We start from the raw sequence: 19,945 nt of genomic DNA on the forward strand, positions 1-19,945 counted from the left end.
CAATTAGACGTTCAAGCCCTTGCTTTACAAAGCTTGCTACACACGTATTCGGAGCACTTATGTTTCCCCAAAAGAAACTGCTAAAACTGTGCCACATTTCGGGAACTTTTTCCCCTTTGGGACCGGTTGCTCCTGAATATGCTCTCTCCCTCTCCCTCTCCCTCTCTAGATGTGAATCTAGATTCCTAGAGTCATATCAAAGTTGGGCAGATTTTCTGGGAATGAAGTTTGCTGAGGGTTTTTTTTTTATTCTTTCTGGTTTCATGATACACAGTCTCCTGTCATTCAGAAAGAAAATGTGGCCATTTCTTTGTGCCTCAGATGTCTCCATTGAAAATTGACACTGGGGAGCCTACCTTGAGTTCAATCACTTCCCCACACTACTACACCGAGCCCCTGCCTGCCAAGTGAATGTAAGCTCTGTGTTATGTGAGGCCTGCAGCTAATGCAGCTAATGAGATGCTCTATGTCCAGGCTGTTCCATCAACACAGGCTCCGGTGAAGAGACACAAGGGAGTGTGCAGCTAGAAGGAACACTTTTTCACAAGGACCTCACAACCTAGACCTGGGCTGCCCCAAGCACAGTCGGATCCTGACTGCCTCGGACGGTGACATCCCTGAAATAAATGGAGGAACATTTGTGACTTCATTTAACTTCACTTAAAAAAATAATAATCCAGTTCTTAGCAAACTTGGCTTGGGTTAATAGAAATGCAAGCTTCTTTAAAAATTATTTATTCATTTTTTGTGTGTGAGTGTGAGAGTGTGTGTGTGTGTGTATGTGTGTGCATGAGAGAGAGAGAGAGAGAGAGAGAGAGAGAGAGAGAGAGAGAGAGAGAGAGAGAGAGAGAGCAGGTATGTGTGAGCCATAGTGTAAGTGTGATGTCAGAACCCAATTCAACCATTGAACTTAGGTCCTCAGATTTTCAAGCCATGAGATTTTTTACCTGATGAACCATCTCCTGGCCCTGGATTTCCTTCTTGAACTCTCATTATGAAGCCCATGTAAGCGTGAAGTGTGGGATTTTAGCATTCTATTTGACATGTGCTATATGTATGTATAAAATAGACACAATGTTTCTAAGAATAATTATGAAAAATAGAAATATTCTGATAATTTATGTGTTTATTTCATGTTGAAATGAAAATATTTTGGATAAATGAGGAAGGCCAATAATGTTGTTGAGATGAATCACTTGAAGCTCTTATGATTTTTAATGTGGCTGCCAGAAACTGGACAATGACCTTCACAGCATATTATCTTAGGTAGAGGTTCTCCAAAGGGAAAGATGAGGTCAGGAAATACAAGTATGTAAATTTTCAGCATTAAACATGAGATAAAGAAGTAAGGGACTAAAAGGTGGGGCCTCTCATTTGAGGGGCTTGTAGAAGTTCACAGGGCTGAGAAAGCAGAAGAGAGGCAAAGGTGTGTTCAGTTAGACAGCCGGGCACCTGCAAACAGGGGGAGGCAGAAACAAGCCTCCTGCATCAAGAAGGTGAGGAAATCTGAAAGTCTTCAACTAAGATTGGGGATGAAGACCGGGTCAGAAATCAAAGGGGCCTCTGGACCAAATGAAGGGATTTGATGCTTGCTCTGAGGCAGACGGTAGGAAGCCACTGAGGTTCTTCAAGGAAAAGAACAACACGGGTTAGCTACTTCGATTCTTGGCTGGCTGGGTGGTTTTCCGATGGGGCTAAGCTGCTAGTGCCTGATACAAGCTAAGTGTGTCCTCTACCGGAGTTATAGTCCCACCCTTTTTATGCTTTTGTTAATTTTTTAAAGATGTATTTAATTTCATGCATATGAATGTTTTGTCTGGTGTATGTACGTGTACCTGTGGAGGTCAGAAAAGGTCATCAGGGAACTATAGTTAGGATGATTATGAGCCACCCTGTGGATACCGAGAATAGGACCTGAATCCTCTGCAAAAGCAACAAGTACAATAAACTGTGGAGTCATCTCTCCACCACCCCTGCCCTCCAGCCCTTTTAAAACATTATTTTTTTTTTTAAATAGAAGCTTTCTAGTTCCTCTGGCTGGCCTTGAACTCACTCTGTAACTATGACAGGCCTTGAACTTACAAAGCTGCATTTTGAAATCCTCACTCTGGTATTAGTCTGAGAACTAAGAACAACACTGGGGACCCCTCCACATATGCAGAATGGTAAGGTAGAGCAGTCAAGGGGTCCCGTGTTCTGCCTGCAGAGATGGATACTCTATGGAGGAGAAGAGGAAGACAGCCACAATCAAGTTCCATGCTGAACAGCAAATAAATACAATCAGTCATAAACAGGCACTTTTAGAAAACGAAGACAATTTATATAAAGGTCGAGGCTATTTCTTGTCCTGTTTACAAGGTACAGAGTAAACCTGTGCAAACAAAAGCAAATGTTTGGGAAGGTAAAACTTTCAACCTCAATACCTGTGAGCCTTTGACAAACCCAAATGATTAATTTCGACCCCGTAGCATGAAAAACACAATTATCGGAAGAAAGGAAACTGGCTGAGTGGCGGGAAAAAAATCTTCCAGGCTGATGTCTACACTGGTGTCCCTCTGATCACGTATATTTGACCGCTTTGTGTGGACAAGCCCCTTGTTCACATTCCTGGCCTCGGGATTTTCTGAGAAAACATCTTTGAATACAAATGTTCCAATTTTGCCCTGGGACTCCTCTTCTGTTCTGACTTCATTATTGTTTCTAACCTCATTTCATTACTAATTTACATTTACTTTCCTACCAGGAGGTCAGAGGCTCTTTTTTATATATAAGGACATGTAAATGGTTGTGTTTCTTGGTTTGCCATTAAGCACGTACCTCTTGGGAATTCAGTGTCATTCTGTGTCTCCTGTGGAAAATAGAATGGATCAGAATTTTAAATGTATAAATGCCCCCAGGCTTCTTAGGAGAATTATATTCTGGGAGTACAAGAAAAATAGAAATATAGATTTATAAGTATAACAGAAAATGCCCTGGGCTTAATCAACATGGTGGGCAGTTATGTGCCGGTATGGGCAGTGGTGTGGACTGCTACAGTCAGGAATTAGTAGGGAGGCAGGGTCTCTGGTCCTACTGTGCATGTAGCCTCTGTGCCCAATGGAGCATCATCACTCCATTGCCTTGAGCTTGCACTTCCTCGTGTGTGAAATTAAGATACTAATATCTGCCATCTATACCCATGGGGCTATTGTGAGGGTGGATAAAATATTATCTGTAACACCAATGGGAATGCAGACACTTACATCTGAACACCACTAGACACAGCCAATCTCTGACAAGCGTGATCGTGGTGCTGAAGGTGGCTGATGCTGCTGCACAGCCCAACATATGGCCCCCTGCAGGATCGCAATAAATACTGCTGAAGGGAGTCATGAGGGTGATTTCATCTGTTTATGTGTTTCTTTCAGAAATCCTTCTCACCCCCATCTACCATTTCTTTTATTTATTTATTTTTTGTAGTTATTGCAGCACTTATTTTTTTTCTTCTTTACACAATGATGTGTTGATGGGGCTTAATGTTCTCACCAAACAGTAGAAAACCAAAACTTGTCATCTCTTAAAGTATTATGTGCAAAACAAAACTTACATAAATTAAAAAGATGAATAAATTCATAGATGTGAATGCAAACATTACCAGCTCAGGCACATTACAAGCCACCGTGGTCAGGAGGAAAAACAACAGAATGAAAAGTTGGTCCTAAGGCTGGAGTTCCCACCCTGGTAGACAGCAACATGGATGTGGTAAATGATTCAAGGAACCTTGCAGGCCTCATGAAATCCTGGGTTGGTCAGCTGTTAGTTAATAGCCAGGTCAGAACATTTCATGGTGCTCACGTGGAGCCACCAGGCTGGATATTTCTCTTCCTAAGCATGCTCTAAACAGCCACCAAATGACTTAGCCATGTGGACTGAAGACTAAATCAAGATATGCATAGGGTATCAACATAGATACCAAGGGAATAGTTAACTTGACCACATGGTCAAAAAAACAGCAACAAATAATTCTACAATCCAGTGCTGATATCAGACATGAGCTTCAAGGACAAATGTCTTCTCAAAGGCTTATTTCAATTTCCTGAGGCTAGCATGAGGTGGGCACTTGAGCCAGGACAAATTGATACTTGGAAATCAGCTCATGCAGCATAGGCCTGGCTCAGTCCCTCTAGAAGCATTTACAGGGAACAGTGAATGAGCCCAACTCACCATACTCCTGCTTGCTTACTGATCCACATCTGTTAGAAGCTGGGCAGTGAGGACAAGATGGAGCCACTAGTTGAAATTCAGTACTTGTGCACAGTGTGTGTGTGTGTGTGTGTGTGTGTGTGTGTGTGTGTGTGTGTGTGTGGGTGCCCCAGGAAGCAATGATCTTGGTCTTCATTGCGTGGGGTGCTAGCACTTGATCTCCTGCATCCTGTCAGCAATGTGGGGTACATGGCGGTGGAGTTGAAGGTGGTCTTGTGGATACCACAGGACTCCACGTGCATTAAAGAGAACTGGAAGAGCACTTTCTGGACTCTGGAATCTCTCATTGCTGATGGTGATCACCTGCCTATCAGACAGCAGGTAGCTCTTCTCCAAGAAGCAGAAGAGTGCAGCACTGGTCACTTCTTGCCCAAGATCCAGGGCAATGTAGCATAGCCTCTCCTTAATGTAATGTACAATCTCCCATTCAGCCAAGGGGTGAAGCTATAACTCTGCTCTGTTAAGACCTTCTTGAGGTAGTCTGTCAGGTTCCAGCTAGCCAGGTCCAGACAAAAGATGTCATGGGGAAGGGCACAGCCCTTGTAGATAGTCACTGTATGTGTGACCCAGTCACCAGGGACCATGACAATGCCAGAGGCATACAGGGACAGCACCACCTGAATGGCCATGCACATGAATGGAATGTTGAAAGTTTCAAATATTATCTGTGTCATCTTCTTTCTGTCAGCCTTGGGATTGGAGGTGATGCTCTGGTCAGAAGCGCTGTGTTTTCCTCAAGGGCCACGTGCAGTTCATTATAGAAGGTGTGGTGCCAGATTTTCTCCTTGTCCTCTTAGTTGGTGACAATTTGGTGCTCCCTAGGGTCAGAATACCCCTCTTGCTCTGGGTCTTGTCATCCACACAGGAGTCCTTCTGGTCTGTGTCCACCATGATACCCTGCTGTTAGCTGCAACAGATAATGGGGAGGGAGCACAGCCCTGGGGACACCATCCCCAGCAAAGTCAGCTTTGCCCATGCTGGAGCCATTGTCAGTAATGAGTACAGTGATTTCTTCATTGCAATAGACCTAGGACCAGGCAACGGAGCAGCAAAAAGACATGCAGTGGAACTTGTTGGTGAAGAGTGAATCACTTCTTTTGTTTTTTAAAGGTGTATTTATTTATCTCATAAAATTTTTTTTGGTGTGTGTGTGTGTGTGTGTGTGTGTGTGTGTGTGTGTGCGCACACGCGCGCTCGCCACATATACACAGGTGCCTTCTGAGGCCAGAAGAGAGCATTGGATCCCCTGGAACTAGAGTCACAGGCAGGCAAGTTGTCTGATGTTGGTGCTGGGAACTGAACCTGGGTCCACTGGAAGAGCAAGTACTCTTAATTGCTGAGCTGTCTCTCTCTCTCTTCATCCGTTTCTTTCTTCATCCACCTCGAACCCCAAAGCACCCAAGCCTTTGATTGAGGAGGGGTGGCTTTCTAGCCTAATTTTCCTCCCTAACTTTCACTTGTGAACCTTCACTTGGCTCGATTGCTGCCTCCAATCTGACCACATCTATTCATCTCTCTGTCTGAGCCTGAACTTGGTTTACTTCCCTGCCTGTCGGCATTCTAAGAAAGCTGTGGCCTTCTTTTACACACCCACAGATGGCTGGACTATTCGGTTCTCACCTGGACACTTGTTTCTTCCTCCCGCTCCCCACACCAGATCACCCATCAGCAAATCATTGGCCTCCTGGGCAGGTGAGCACTCTCTCCCTTCCTCTCCCTCCCTCTCCCTCCCTCTCCCTCCCCTCCTCTCTGCCTTTCTCCCTCTCCCTGTCTCTTTCACTATTGACACAGCCCAGTCTCTGCACCACTATAATCTTCCTCATCTTGAAGTTTCCATTTTGGTTAAATCCATTATTCTGACTGTTTCTAAGCCCTTTTCCTAATCACTGTTAGCCACACAGCTCTGATTTAAGATGCGAGCCCACACTGATTGTTTCTGTCTGGGTTAGGGCCATGACTGCTGCCATAATGTTTTATGGTAACAGAAAATTTGGTCTCTGAGAACTTGTATAAGTACAATGCATCTTGCGAAGGGCAAGAGAGATAAGACAAGGCACCATTTAAAAATACAATTGGTGCTTTGGTAGGTATCGAAGGCAGCCCATTCTCTGGAGTTAATTAGCACTTTGTCATGTTGGACTGGTTATATTTCAGGGTTACCCAGTCTGTATTCTTCCACTCCTTGATTACAGTTGTTCGCTGCTCTGCTCTGTGTTATTCCAGTGCTCCTGGCCAGTGATGTCAACTAACAGAGTAAACCAGAAGACACATAGAGATGGTGACTGAGATAGTTACTATGGTAGCTACCACTATTTCTGGAGCCTTCCCGGGATAAAGCAGACCCTCTTCTAGACTTTCACATATAATATGAAAGCTTTCCAGGAAAAACCAATGATATGAGTATAGTTGGTATTCCAATATTACAGCCTAGTATAAGAAAACAGGGGCACTGACTTTAAATAACGTGTCCATGTTGTACTGCTAAAGAGAAATGGCATGTGAAGGAGGGACATAAAGATCTAAAAAATCACAGGTTTATGTACAGGAGATTGGTCTCCTCATATCAGTGGCCACAGCTCAGGCTGCCGCCTATATTGGTGAGAGCAGATTCTTGCAATAGTGACTATGTCTAGTATGGAGAGCATGTGAAGGAAGGAAGAAAAATATTTTTTAAAATGACAAAAACTACTAAATAGAAAAATGTAACTTATGGTCAGCTGTATAAGAATAAACATTTGGCTCCTCTGGTGGAAAGCATGTCCTAAGCATGTCCTATCACAGTAAGAGAGTGATGCTATCTCATCGAAAAATCCCATTATCTTAAACCTATGGGCACACCAGCCAAATGGGAGCAACCCTTCTATACCAGTGACCCAAGAGATATAGGGGTTAGGATCCCCACTTGGAGTTCTACGGTTCCCCAAGACTGCACTTAGAATTCCTGATTGTGGTTTCAGGATCCATGACTTCTTCCTGTTTCCATAGAGCATTCAGACTAGGAAGTGGGAGCTGCAAGAGAAAGGAACTGACTCTCACAACGAGCTATGGAAGCATATGCTGGTGCTAAGTCATCCTAAACATTCTCTGATGCCTTGAGAGTCACAGGATGAACGAAGGCTTCTGCAAGAGGGCTTGTTGTTACTTCCCTGTCACTCAAACACTTAAAAACCTGTTCGTATCAGGTTCCCAAAAGTGAGTATAACGATGGCCACTCTTGAACTGTTCCCCAGTGTGGTGGTCTTAGTGAAAATGATCCCCATGGGCTCATAGGGAGTAGCACTATTAGGAGGTGTGGCCTAGGAGTAAGTGTGTCTTTGTTGGAGGAAGTGTATCACTGGTGGTGGGCTTTGAGGTTTCAGATGCTCAATCCAGGCCCAGGGGCACTCTCTATTTTTCCTGTTACCTGCTGATGCAGATGCAGAACTCTCAGCTCCTTCTCCAGCACCATGTCTGCCAGCATGCTGCTATGCTTCCTGCAATGATGATAATGGACTCAATTGTAAGTGAGTACCACTTAAGTGTTTTCCTTTATAAGAGTTGCCATGGTCATGGTGTCTCTTCACGGCGACAAAATCCTAACTAAAACATCCACCTAGTCTAAATGGTGAGCCCTACTCATTCTCCAAACACCCTCTCATCTGATCGCTCTTAGGAAAGTCTACTGTCCCCATGCTGAGTGAGGTGTGCCTTTCTGATCTCTGTGGCACTTTGCACTTCCTTATTATAAGGATGACTTTGGAAAATCAGGAGCAAATAGCAATAACTGGGCAATAGATTGTACTGCTTGCCCTGTTGTTGATACTCCATCCTGTATCAACAGCTTTACATGCTGAGCCTTGCTTGATTCTGAACGTGGCCACAGATGAAACTCACTTTGGCCAATAGATATCAATTAATTAAGCTAAATATCATTAAAGAGCTTTATTTGAGGCCTTGGGAGTTGCAGTTGGGAAAAGGGCGCAGGTGTGGCTGGATGAGTTGTCCCGGGAAACTTAAGGGCTGTGGGGCCATTGAAAGGAACGCTGGTAAGAGCCATCCCACAAGTTACACGGGAGAGGTGGCTGGTGAGGAAAAGCCATCCTCACACCAAGCCATACATCATTGTAGATGCTGAGTTGCGTGTGATTGCTTGGCAGGGAGAGCTCTAGGTAAAGCATCTATTTGTGACAGTTTCAGCTGTCACTAAAAAATATTGGTGGCCTTCACAGACTTAGTCCATCTCTGGGTACAGTTCAAAGGTTCATTTCCTCAAGCAGCAGCTTATGTCTAGATTCCCCCCAGGCCTCTCACATCTATTTTAAAATGCTCTATAACTGTTGTTTTTCATTGCAATTTCATTTTTGATTTCACAAAACACAGAAATGAAAGCGGTAGGGAATGGTTCTAACCCAGACCTAAAGGGGCCATGCATGTCCTATTCACCCTCTTGCTCTTACGTTATCTCAGTAAGAAGAGCAGGCCCCAGCTAGCCTACTGGTCCCAGAAATAGTTCCCTAATCACAAAGATAAGAGCTACCCAGCCCTGCTGCAGATGCATGAGCTATCACAACTCATGGTTGTGTTAGCTCTTTTTGCTTCCAGGCTGTCAGCTCCACAAGAATCATCAGTTAACACAAACGAAAGCAGACAAAGGAGGCTTCTTGGAGATCCTGCTCTGAGCAGCCGAAGTTTAGCATTCACAGCAGTCTCAATGACTGCCACAGAGTTCTCCACTTCTCAGAAGTTCCTGTGCCTCATCCTCTGCAATTTCTTTGGCTCGGTGAGCCATGTGGAACAGGAAGTGCAGCTCATGGGGGAAAGATGGTGTGGGTTACCACAAGTCGGCCATGTTATGAGAGGTCATCCCAGTAATCACGAGCCAGAGCTGGAAAAATAAGCAAAACTATACCCCACGAATTAAAGTCAGCAGTCACCCACATACTCATGTTTATTATGACAGTTTCTCACTATAGCCAATTTATGGACTCAGCCTAGGAGCCCACCAGAGAATGAATGAAATATGTATATTCAAGTTTTATTTATCCAGAGGAATAATAACATTGTGTCATTTGCAGGAATATGGACGGAACCAGAGATCATCAGGTTCAACTTTATTTGTCAGTGGAATCAGGAGGAGGAGGGGCATGAAAGCAAGAGAGAGATGTCTAGGCCTATAGAAGGTGAAAGGGGGATGGGCAATGGGGCCACAGAGAGAGTGAATATGAACCAAGAACATTACACACATGCTTGGAAATGGCAAAAGGAAACCTCTTAACCTTGCATGAGTCATATGTGCTAATAAGAATCTGGGCAGGGGGAAACGAGAAGCCGAAGCTAAGGTACAAGTCAGTCTAGGCTCAGTAGGACTTGGAGTTTTCTCTAAGGGATTTTGTGTCCAGGTGTGACTGGGCAGATGGACAGCCGAGGCCCTGCAAATCACATAGCTGCTGCTTTCACACACATGGTTTCCTGCCACCTTCAGGGTCAATGACAAACGCCTCCAGCAGACCTATACACTGCTTGCCTGCCCTCTTCCAGCCTTCAGACGTGGTCCTGTCAGTACTCCTCTCCACAACTGAGAGCATCTTTGACTATAAGGTCCTCCCTGCCACCTGGAAAACCTCTACTTAGTCTTCTGAGCCACCATGCGTGTATCACTCTTTTTTTCTGTATGTTTCCACTCTTTAGCTACTTCTTGCTCCCTCACCCATCCGTATACAGAGTTAATGCTCCTGCAAGTGCAGCTTACACTGCTTCCTCCCCTATTAACTTATGACCTCTCCTAAGCAGGGACTGTGCATCCCTCACCATCACACCCCTTAGCATTTAATGTAGGAGCCTGCTCCCCTCCCCAGGAGGTGAGTAGTAGATGGAGCTACTGAGATTCAGTTGCTAGGATACTTTCCAAGAGGATACAGTTTTTTCTCTCCACTGAAGGAGGTATTGTCATGAGAAAAGATGCCCTCCTAAGGTTTTGTTGATTACCACCGGATACAAAGGCAGAGATGTGGATGTTGCATGCTTTGCAGAAAGGAAGTCAGTTGGATATTAGAGAAGAGACTGAAATGTAAAACACACCTTAAGATTCAAAATACATAAGATGACTAAATTCTCACCAAACACACAAATAGCTTAACAGAAACCTGCTTTAAAGAGACCACTTAAACAGAGGTTGATTCCAGTACTACTTATCCAGGCTTTCATAATGGTCCATCTCCTCCCTTCAGACATCAACAACAGCTTCTTCTTATTTTCAGAATTGTGTCTCCCTTCCCAAACATCACACTTTAAGCGTTAAACTTTGGAAAGGTGAAATATTTTTATTACTGTTTTTGATTTGTTTATTTGTTTCTATTTTTTCTTCCTAAACTGATAGAGAGGTCAATCCAATGAATGCCTGTTGTGGAATATTAGTTCATGTAAAGATGTGTTAAATTTGTTCGTGCTGCATTTGTTTAACCATTTAAAGATACATTACATTTATTTATGTTGTATTTGTATAAGGATGTAAAGATGTGTTACGTTTGTTTGTGCTGTACTTGTTTAATTATGTAAAGATGCGTTGCTGTTGCACTTTGCCTGCCTAAGCCACCTGACTAGTCTAATACAAAGATGAATGGCAAATTAGCTAGGCAGTAGATGGATAGGTGGGGCTGGAAGGCCCAGGGAATAAGTAGGAGGAGGAATCTAGGTTTCAGAGAGAAGAGGAGAGAATGAGGGAGAAAGAAAGGGAGACATCCAGGGCCAGCCATCCAGGCAGCCGCCAGACAGACAGACAGACACAGAGTAAGACATACAGAATGAAAGAAGGGTAAAAATCCCCAAGGCAAAACATAAATGAAGAGAAACAAGTTAATAAAAGTTATAAGAGCTAGCAAGAAATGAGTGTAAGATAAGGCCAAGAATTCATAACTAATAATAAGTCTCTATATCATGATTTGGGAGTTGGTTGGTGGCCCAAAAGGAAATGTTACATACACCACCACCTCTTCTTTCCATTTTAAATTAGGTGTGAAGGAGGCCTGTCTATCCCTGAACTCCTTGTTCCTGCTTACATCTGGGCTTTTTTATCATTAGTGTCTAAGGGTGGTCCCACACCACTTCTGAAATGATGATTATCTGAATTCTCTGCAAATCCTGTCTTGACATAGTGTCCTGATAGGCACTGCCCAAAAGGACATGAGAAGCAGAAAGAAGGCTATAGATGGGAGGAGGAACTTCCTCCTTGCTTCCTATGAGGCTACAGATGGGAGGAGGAACTTCCTCTTGCTTCCTGTGAGGCTACAGATGAGACTAGGGACTTCCTCACTGTTTCCTGTTTCCTTCTGGCTCTTGGCAGCCTCCATGGCTTGGTTTTTTCACCCAGGCAATGGCACCAGCACCTTCCCGTGACAACTGTTGAATCCAGCTTTTCAACACTCCAGAGAGCTATTCAATTCCTATCCCTTGTCCCCACAAATCCATCTTAGCCCAGCAACATCTCACCCAAAGTCTCTTGAGTTTCAATTCCACAGGATTCCCCCTTTGAGTTTCTAAGTTTAGAACATTTCTAAATTCTTCCTTGTTATGCTCCAGTCCCAAAAGAGGTTGCTCCTTCTACAGTTGTGATATTCTGAAACTGCTTTATTTTACTCATTCAGCTACATAGGAATTTTATATTTAGATAATAATTCTTGTTATTAGATCTGCTCTATAAATATCTGGTTTGATTTCTTTCAATCGTACTCTTGACTGATACTGGCAGCATTTGAAGACATTTCAGCTGTCTATTCCTTTCTAGGGCTTCATATGATATTGGTAATATTTGTTTGAATATTCAATTGCCAGGCTTATTGATTTGGTCCCTCGACTGCTGTTGGCTCTATTTACCCTTCCTGTGGTATCTTCCTCTCCTCCAAGAGGTCTTACTCTTCTAGAAGCTGCCAAGTTCTTGATTAAGGCCCTTTGGGGTTTTGTTTCTGTAAATGAGAGAACCTTCTTCCTCCATTGTTAATAGATTTCTTCTTGCTGTATCATGATAAGGCAGAGAGAGAAAGAACCACTTCTCAGTTGTGTCTTCCTATAAGGGCAATAATCTCTTAGAAGGGCACTCACGTCTACCTTCACAAGGCCTTTCATTTCTATATCCTGTTATAGTATGGCTATCATTTCTAATAGTTTGATATATTGGAGGCTTGATCCTCAGTGTGATGGTACTAGGAGCTGGGTGGATCTTTAAGAGATACAATCTACTGAGCTAGTCCTTGGGCCCTTCTTAGAAAGGACTTTGGTATTGCTGAGTGGTTAATTCTCATGAGTTTAGTTACAGAAGCCCAAGCTGGACTCCACCCAGTCCTTGCTTCCTGTTTGAAATATAATTGCTCACACCTACCCTTGCTCCCCCATTACCATCTGCCATGAGCCAATGCAGCCAAAGATCCTAAGCCATGACATTTGTACTTCTAGCACCAAAAACACTGAACAAAATAAACTTCATTGCCTCATAAGGCTAACCTTTCTCAGTCTCATGACAGCAACAAAAACTGGGGTTATCCAGTCCCCAAAAGCCTCATTTTCAAACACCATCCCATCAGGAGCTTCAACGTATGAACCTAAAAAGGAAACATAATTCAACCCACAGTGCTGAGTCACACTCTAGCCCTTGATCTGATGGTGATCAAGGGAATCCCCTGCTCTTTTCCCCATCAACCACCTTGGGACCAGAGTTCTCAGCCCAGGCTTCAGCTCCAGACTTATATCAGACCTTCAAGACTCTCATGCCTAGGCTGGATCCCCTGGTTCTCAGGGGCAGGGACATGGAATTCTATTCTGTAACTCTTGCCAGTATCTGTCATGTTCAAATAGTCCCACTGTGGCTAGTTTCATAGGGAGATATGCAGAATGCAGAGTAGCATACCATGTTAGTGCTGCCATATATCTAAAATAGACATGAGATAGAGTAAAACTGCAATGAAGTAATATGATGGATTTGCGGGCATTTTCAAATACAATATATTTAATTATGTGTTTATTTTAATTTATAATGGTTTTGTTTAAGAAACAAAGGTCAAATACTTCCTGAATATAATAATTAGCTTTCACTATGCAGTAAGAGTTAGAACTCATATAATCTTGTCTGAGAGGTACCCACAAAGTATCCCCATTCAGCTGTGTATTACAGAACCCTGGGTCTATGCAGAATAAGCACAACATAAAAACATTTCCCTGACATCCAGGGTCACTGGGGTTGTTGGTCTCATTCACAACCTCAGCCTCACATTGCAGATGGAGAGGACTAGTTTAGAAGACAACGTGCAGACATTCCCGAACTAAAGAGATACCAGCTTCAGACTTTTGAAAGGGACACGCAGCCCAACCCTCCTGCTTTGGTACACAGGGGCTGGAGGGATCCCTTATGAAGCCTTTACAAGGCTGACTTCCAAAAGGAAACAGAGGACAAATTAGACAAAAGCAGAGGCTGGGAACTGGAGTGGTAGAGTTTTCTGTGCTAGACACTGCCCCAGGCCTGGGTCATCCCTGAGTTCTCACCCGTGTTCTCGTTTGAAAGCTGTAACTTCCTCCACAAGTCTCATGGAGGCCAGCTAATCTTTTAAGCCAACCCTGACCTTTCAAAAATTCTCAAGGTGTTAACACTTCCATGAACACAAAACCAGAAAGCACAGAGTTTAAGTCCCGATGCACATGCCCTCATCATGCCAAGGCTTTCCATTTCTTGGTAGCTCAGAACCACTTCCATTGTCCTTAAAGCTGAGGATGTGTGTGTGGTGGGAAGGAGAGCAGACTTTTCACTTTGGTTTTCTGCCTGCCCTCTCTGAGTCATTGAATAGTGAGTATTTAGCTGCTGTGAAGCAAACGAGAAAACTTTAAAGAAACAAAGGGGGGCTATTACTTCTGTACTGGCTTCTATGAATGCCTGAGATGAGCGATATTAACTGGGCAGTGGCAAAAATAATCTTGTTTAGACTTTTGGTCGGAATAATGAAGACTCAGAACTTGGATTCCCTACTGCATTACATGTCTTTCTTGCAATTTTCATATTGACTTGGCTTTAACTCAGGAACCTCTAGTAGCTCAACGAAAATCTCAAAGTGGGAATCTTTAACTAGCCCTAGTACTTGAATATGATGTTGAGTTCTAACTTACAATTAATTTCAGAAACAACTTAGTTGCTGACCTAGCAAATCATTTCAGGTTTACTAAAATTAGCACTTTTAGATGCCACAGACTGAGGTGCTGGTTTAAGTGATAAATACCCATGTCACAGATGAATATAGAAGCATATTGCGTGCTTAAGTTTCTGGGCCTTGGTTGTTGCAGGGTTGGTCAGCCTGTCAGTTCTCCCCTGTCCTCACCACCAGGGTGAGCTCTCCAGCATTGCCTTGGCTAGTTCACCCCTTGCAGTGATGAGCAAGGAGTGGGGCCAGGTCTCCTGTTTTCAGGCCCTCAGGTTGGCTCTCTGACACCTACACCATCAGGGCCAGCTCTATTGTGTTGCCCAGGTGAGGTACGGACTTACGACTTCAGGGCCTGCTCTCCCCCATGCCACAGGCGGTGAGGGACGGAGGGGGGCATCTCTCCCCTGCCCAAACCACCATATGGTAGATGAGGGGTGGGGCCAGATCTCCCATGCTTATCTTCTCGGGCAGCTCACCACAGCCCCATCAACAGGGTCAGCTCTACTGTGCTGCCCAGACGAGGTGCAGGACCTGCTTTCCTGAGTGTTGCACCTGGTAAAGGGGAGCGTAGGCTCCCTCACCAGCTGGAGGCAGTAGGGGCGAGGGGGACATCTTTCCCTCGCCCCACCACTACACCTCAAATGAGGGACATGGTATCAGCTATGCCCCTCTCACTTCCTCAGGGCTAGCTCATCCATGTCCCTGTCTACAGGGTCAACTCCCCAGCCATTGCAGCCATTGCTGATGAGGGGTTGGGTCAGGTCCTTTACCTGCTGCAGGTGGCGAGGGTGGAGGGGAAGCATCTTTCCCTTACCACATGGCAGGCATGACCTGCTTTCCCATTCTCACGCCCTCAGGGCCAGCTTGCCCCTGTCAGCTCTATTGCTTTGCCCAGGTGAGGTGCAGGACCCTCTCTCCTGAGTGCTTCAGCCAGTGAGGGGCAGAACTAGTTCTCCCTAGTGTTGCAGCCAGTGAGGGGCGGGGCCAACTCTGGGCACTCCTATTCTCTGTCTGTTGGGTGGTATCAGGAGCCACAGGCATCAACACAGACCACGGCTGCAACAGGGCCATGAGCACAGACATGGGCCCTGGCAAGAGCCCAGGCCCAGACATCACCATGGTCCTGAGTGGCAATCAAGCCACCCTCCTCAGCCCACTCCTCACCATTTTCACCTCTTCAGATATGACTCTCTACACAGGACATGGACCATTTGGTCTCTCTCTCCCATACCACACCATAACATTTGGTCACTATGATAGTGCCCATCTGCCAGGCACCACAAGGCATAGGTGGATCTGTTTTTTCTCCTCAGACCCTGGGACAGACTGCCAGGGCATGCATGTGGGTCTTCTTGTCTGGCTTAGTCCATCAGAATGCTGGGAAAGAGCCTGCTTCCTCTTTGGAGCCCAGGGCAGTCTACCCGAGGCCTGCCTGTGATTATATCTTAAGTAAATAAAATACAGTATTCAGTCTTGAACATTTTCGTACCATGTACTTTGATCACATTCACCCCCATTCTCCCAATTTTCCTAGAACCTCCCCAACTCCCTACCCCCCCAACTTTGTGTTCTTTTTCTGTTTATTAACCCATCTACTCGGCAATTTGTGCTGCTCACATGCTTCTGAGAGAAAGCACATGGTATGTCTTCATGTGTGTGGTTTACTCCAGTTACCATAACAACCTACCTCCCTTTCTTGGATGCTTGATTCCCCAACCCCCCCCCCAAATGATACTCTGAAGAGTCCCTCCCATGTGCCTGCTCTAAGTACCGAACACAAGGTAATGGGTATCATTGTTCCTCATATTCTATTTTACTCTCTAAACTACATTAAGACATCTGTTTCACTACCACAGTATCAGTGAGGAAACTGAGGCCCGGGAAAGGTAGAGTGCCCCTGAAAACGTCCCCCAGCTAGCATCTGACAGAGCTGACAAAGAAGCAAGCTCAGGTCTGCCCTGCCCTGACGAGCCAGCTCCTAACTGAATGGCTCTGCATGCCGGCGCCGTGATCGAGAGGGTCCCCAGACACACATTACTTGAATTACACTTAACTACTGCAGAGCCTTATTATGCGTTTTCATCTTCTTAGTGCTTTCTAATTAAAAAGGAGGGGAGTGGTGATCTTCGTGCTAACTTCTGTTTGCTCTGAGTGGAAAGCAGAGGGCTCCCATCGAGCGCCTTTGCAGAACAGAGCGGTTTCATCGCAATCAGCTGTTTAAGTGCAGGGCTCTCTCCGGTCCCTTTTTTACTGTGGAGAGTTAATTAACATCACTGCCACTAATCACTTACCCATACTTAGACTTGATTACAAAGAATGTGTGAAAGTACTTAGGCACCTGAAAGTCTAAAAGTCTGTCCATATTGTTGCAAAGTTTAATTAATGCGAGGAAGGATAGTGACAATAATACTGAGTATCAACTGAATGTTTACTAAGGTCCAGGTATTATAAGAAGAGTTTTTTTTTTTTATATGTTTGTTTGTTGTTGTTGTTTTATTCTCACAAAAGCTTTAGTTTGAGGCACAGCTATTATTTCAACAGGAAAAAAATCTGAGTTGAAGGTCAGGGTGAGACTGAGAGAGATGGGCTGTGTGCTCCAGGGCAAGCACAATCCTGAACCCAGGCAAGTAGCCCCGGTGCTCCACCGCTCTGTGTCTTAGGAGATGGGGACAATCAATCACCTCCTTTCCCATTGTCACAGGCTACTTCTTCACTGAAGCAGAGCTCAAAGTCCTGAAATCTAAGAAATTGAAAAGAGACGTTTACAGCCATAAGCCGTGGTTACAGACCATTTGACCATAACTACGAAGACCTTTCCAAGACCCTTGAATCTGAGTTGATGGCGGCTGCGCTCCAAGCAAGCATTAATCTTCCCAGCTGGCACACCTCTCTACCATAGGCTCAGTGGGCCAGGTACTGACGGCTCTCAGCTGAGCAGGACACATTGCCATGCTGGTGATTTCTAGTCAAGACTGCTTCTTCACAGCAGACCTTGTTTAGGGTCAGTGCTCAGGTTGGGTGAGTGGCTGAATGACAGAGATGGCATGGAATTCAAACCCTCATGCTGAACACTGATAATTACCAACAAAATCACTTCCCTGGCTCTCCTCTCTACCTCTTTTCATGCCCCCCCCCCTGTCTTTTATCCCTTTATACACGACTTTATAAATAGTTTGCTCTCCCTATCATGCTCACTCCTACCACCAAATCTCACCCTCAACTCCAGAGACCTCAAGGTCCCAGCCTCTCACCCCATGGAAAACTTTCTTAATGCCCAGTTGAGGGGAGAACCTCAAGTTCTGCTTGACAAGGGTCTTCTTCTCACTGTATGTACCACGACCATGAACATCAACTCATACAATTGGTTGTATCTCTGTCCCTAGTGTTTGACTGTAAATTCTACACCTTATTCTTTCTCCAGCCGGGTACAGAGCCCAAAACCCAGTGGACATCATCACTAATGATCCTAGTAGGTTCCTGTGGCCACCATGACAAGATACCCCAAACTGGAGGGCTTCAAATGACAGAAGTCTGTTGTCTCAATTTTGGCGGCTGGAAATCTGAGATAAGGAGCTGGCAGGACCACGTTCTTTCTGATGGCTCTACAGGAGAACTCTCCCTTGCTTCTTCTAGCTTCAGGCATCTGCCATCCCTCTCAGAGCTCTATGGCTTCCAGATGCATGGCTGCAGTCACAGGGTCCATTTCCCCCATGTCGTCACATTCTAGCCCCTCTAGTCTTTCTCCATGTGAAATCCCTCTTTTTAAATAGGCTATCAGTTTTGTCAGGCCAGAACCCATTCTAAGAATGTCCTTAAATTGATTACCTCCATGTAATACTGTTTCACACTGAGGCTGATTTCACTGCACTGGTACTTAGAGATATTCAACCTACTCTCTCTGAGAGAATATATCTTAGCCCACAAAAGTAATTAAATGATTGAATAAACTTCATATACAAATGGAGAAACACACACACACATATATATGCATCTATAGACATTCATATAGTGACATGATACTGCTACTATTGTTTATTCTAATTCAACACATATTTTAGGTTAGGCAATTTTACCTATGTACACATTGTATACTGACCACTCTTTCCCCTCCTCTCTTTTTCTCTCTGTTATCCTGTCTTCTTCCCCACAAGTCTATCTATCTATCTATCTATCTATCTATCTATCTATCTATCTATCTATCTATCTATCTCTATCTCTCTCTCACACATCTCTATTTGTTTTGTTGTGACTCACTGAGTTTAAACACAGCCATCTGTGCGACCACTTCTTTGGAGTTACCTATTGAAGTCAGGTAGGTTCAGTAGCGGCTAAAGACAGTGAATCACCCTGTCCTAGAATCTCTCAATAACCATAATTCAACAATGAAGGGGAGAGCCCCATGAGACCCTTCTCCTTCCATGACTGTTCATAGAGCTGGTCTTCTATGGTCCTGGTGCAGGCAACTAGTTGTTGTGACCTAATACTGAAATGGTTGTGTGAGTCCAGATGATGACATTTTGAAGTTTTTCATCCTATCTTCTGACTCTTACATACTTCCCACCTCCTCTTCTACAGTAGTCCCTAAGCCTTACTGGGGTGGTATTAATGTCTTGTTCAGGACTGAGTCTACAGTTGTCATGTCCTCTCAGCATTGGGCAACCATTACTCTATTTGCTGTCATTCACTGTATACAAATGCTTTTGAGATTAAGGAAGTTTATGACAATGAGACAGAGCCTCCCTCTGCCCACCAGCACATTTGATTTGCCTACCTGGCACATTTGGGGATATATTAAAACTCAGTTTACAGAGGAAGGACATGCATTAAATCCCTTGTGCAAGCCTAGTGGCTTCAGGATTTGACTTATCAGACTCTAATTCCATCCAAGGCACCTCTGGAGCCATCTCATTTATCTCACAAAAAGAAGAAGAAACATTCTTAGTAATCATTTAATATCTATCTATCTATCTATCTATCTATCTATCTATCTCTATCTCTCTCACACACATCTCTATTTGTTTTGTTGTGACTCACTGAGTTTAAACACAGCCATCTGTGAAACCACTTCTTTGGAGTTACCTATTGAAGTGTTCTTAGTAATCATTTAATATGCAATTTGGGAGCCACCAAATGTATATGTGGTTAATGTGAAGAAAAGTAATTGTGACTCCCCCTTTGGGGAAGCACCTAGTAAGAATATCACACTAAGAGCTGTTGAAATCAACAACAGCTGCTTGCCTTTTCCACCCACTTCTCCCTTTGTTGGTGGTCATGAACGAGTGTCTCTCTGATCTTGACTAGAACCTAGTAAAAGAAGTCTGCTTTATGGACAGCTCCAACTGCCTCTCCCTTTCATCTGCCATATTTGTTCTGTGACTACCATGGACAGTGAGAGAGCACAGTAGGGATGGAAGACTCCTCATCTGTCCAGACAAGCTGTTCTTAGGGCTGTGCTGTGGTCTGGGGCTTGTCCTGCCCAAGCCTCCCTTCCCAGTCCCCTGCACAGATGTCTGACCTGCACTGGGATGTGATCGTTGAGTTTATCATTG

At 44.4% G+C, this 19,945-nt stretch overlaps 1 pseudogene; it reads right to left on the reverse strand.

The window, feature by feature from the left end:
* Positions 1–2,179: 2,179 nt before the first annotated feature.
* LOC114709447 overlaps positions 2,180–19,945 on the reverse strand; it is a 66,031-nt pseudogene continuing 48,265 nt past the window's right edge.

The sequence above is a fragment of the Peromyscus leucopus genome, chromosome 1 (assembly GCF_004664715.2).
Source record: "Peromyscus leucopus breed LL Stock chromosome 1, UCI_PerLeu_2.1, whole genome shotgun sequence".
NCBI lineage: Eukaryota > Metazoa > Chordata > Mammalia > Rodentia > Cricetidae > Peromyscus > Peromyscus leucopus.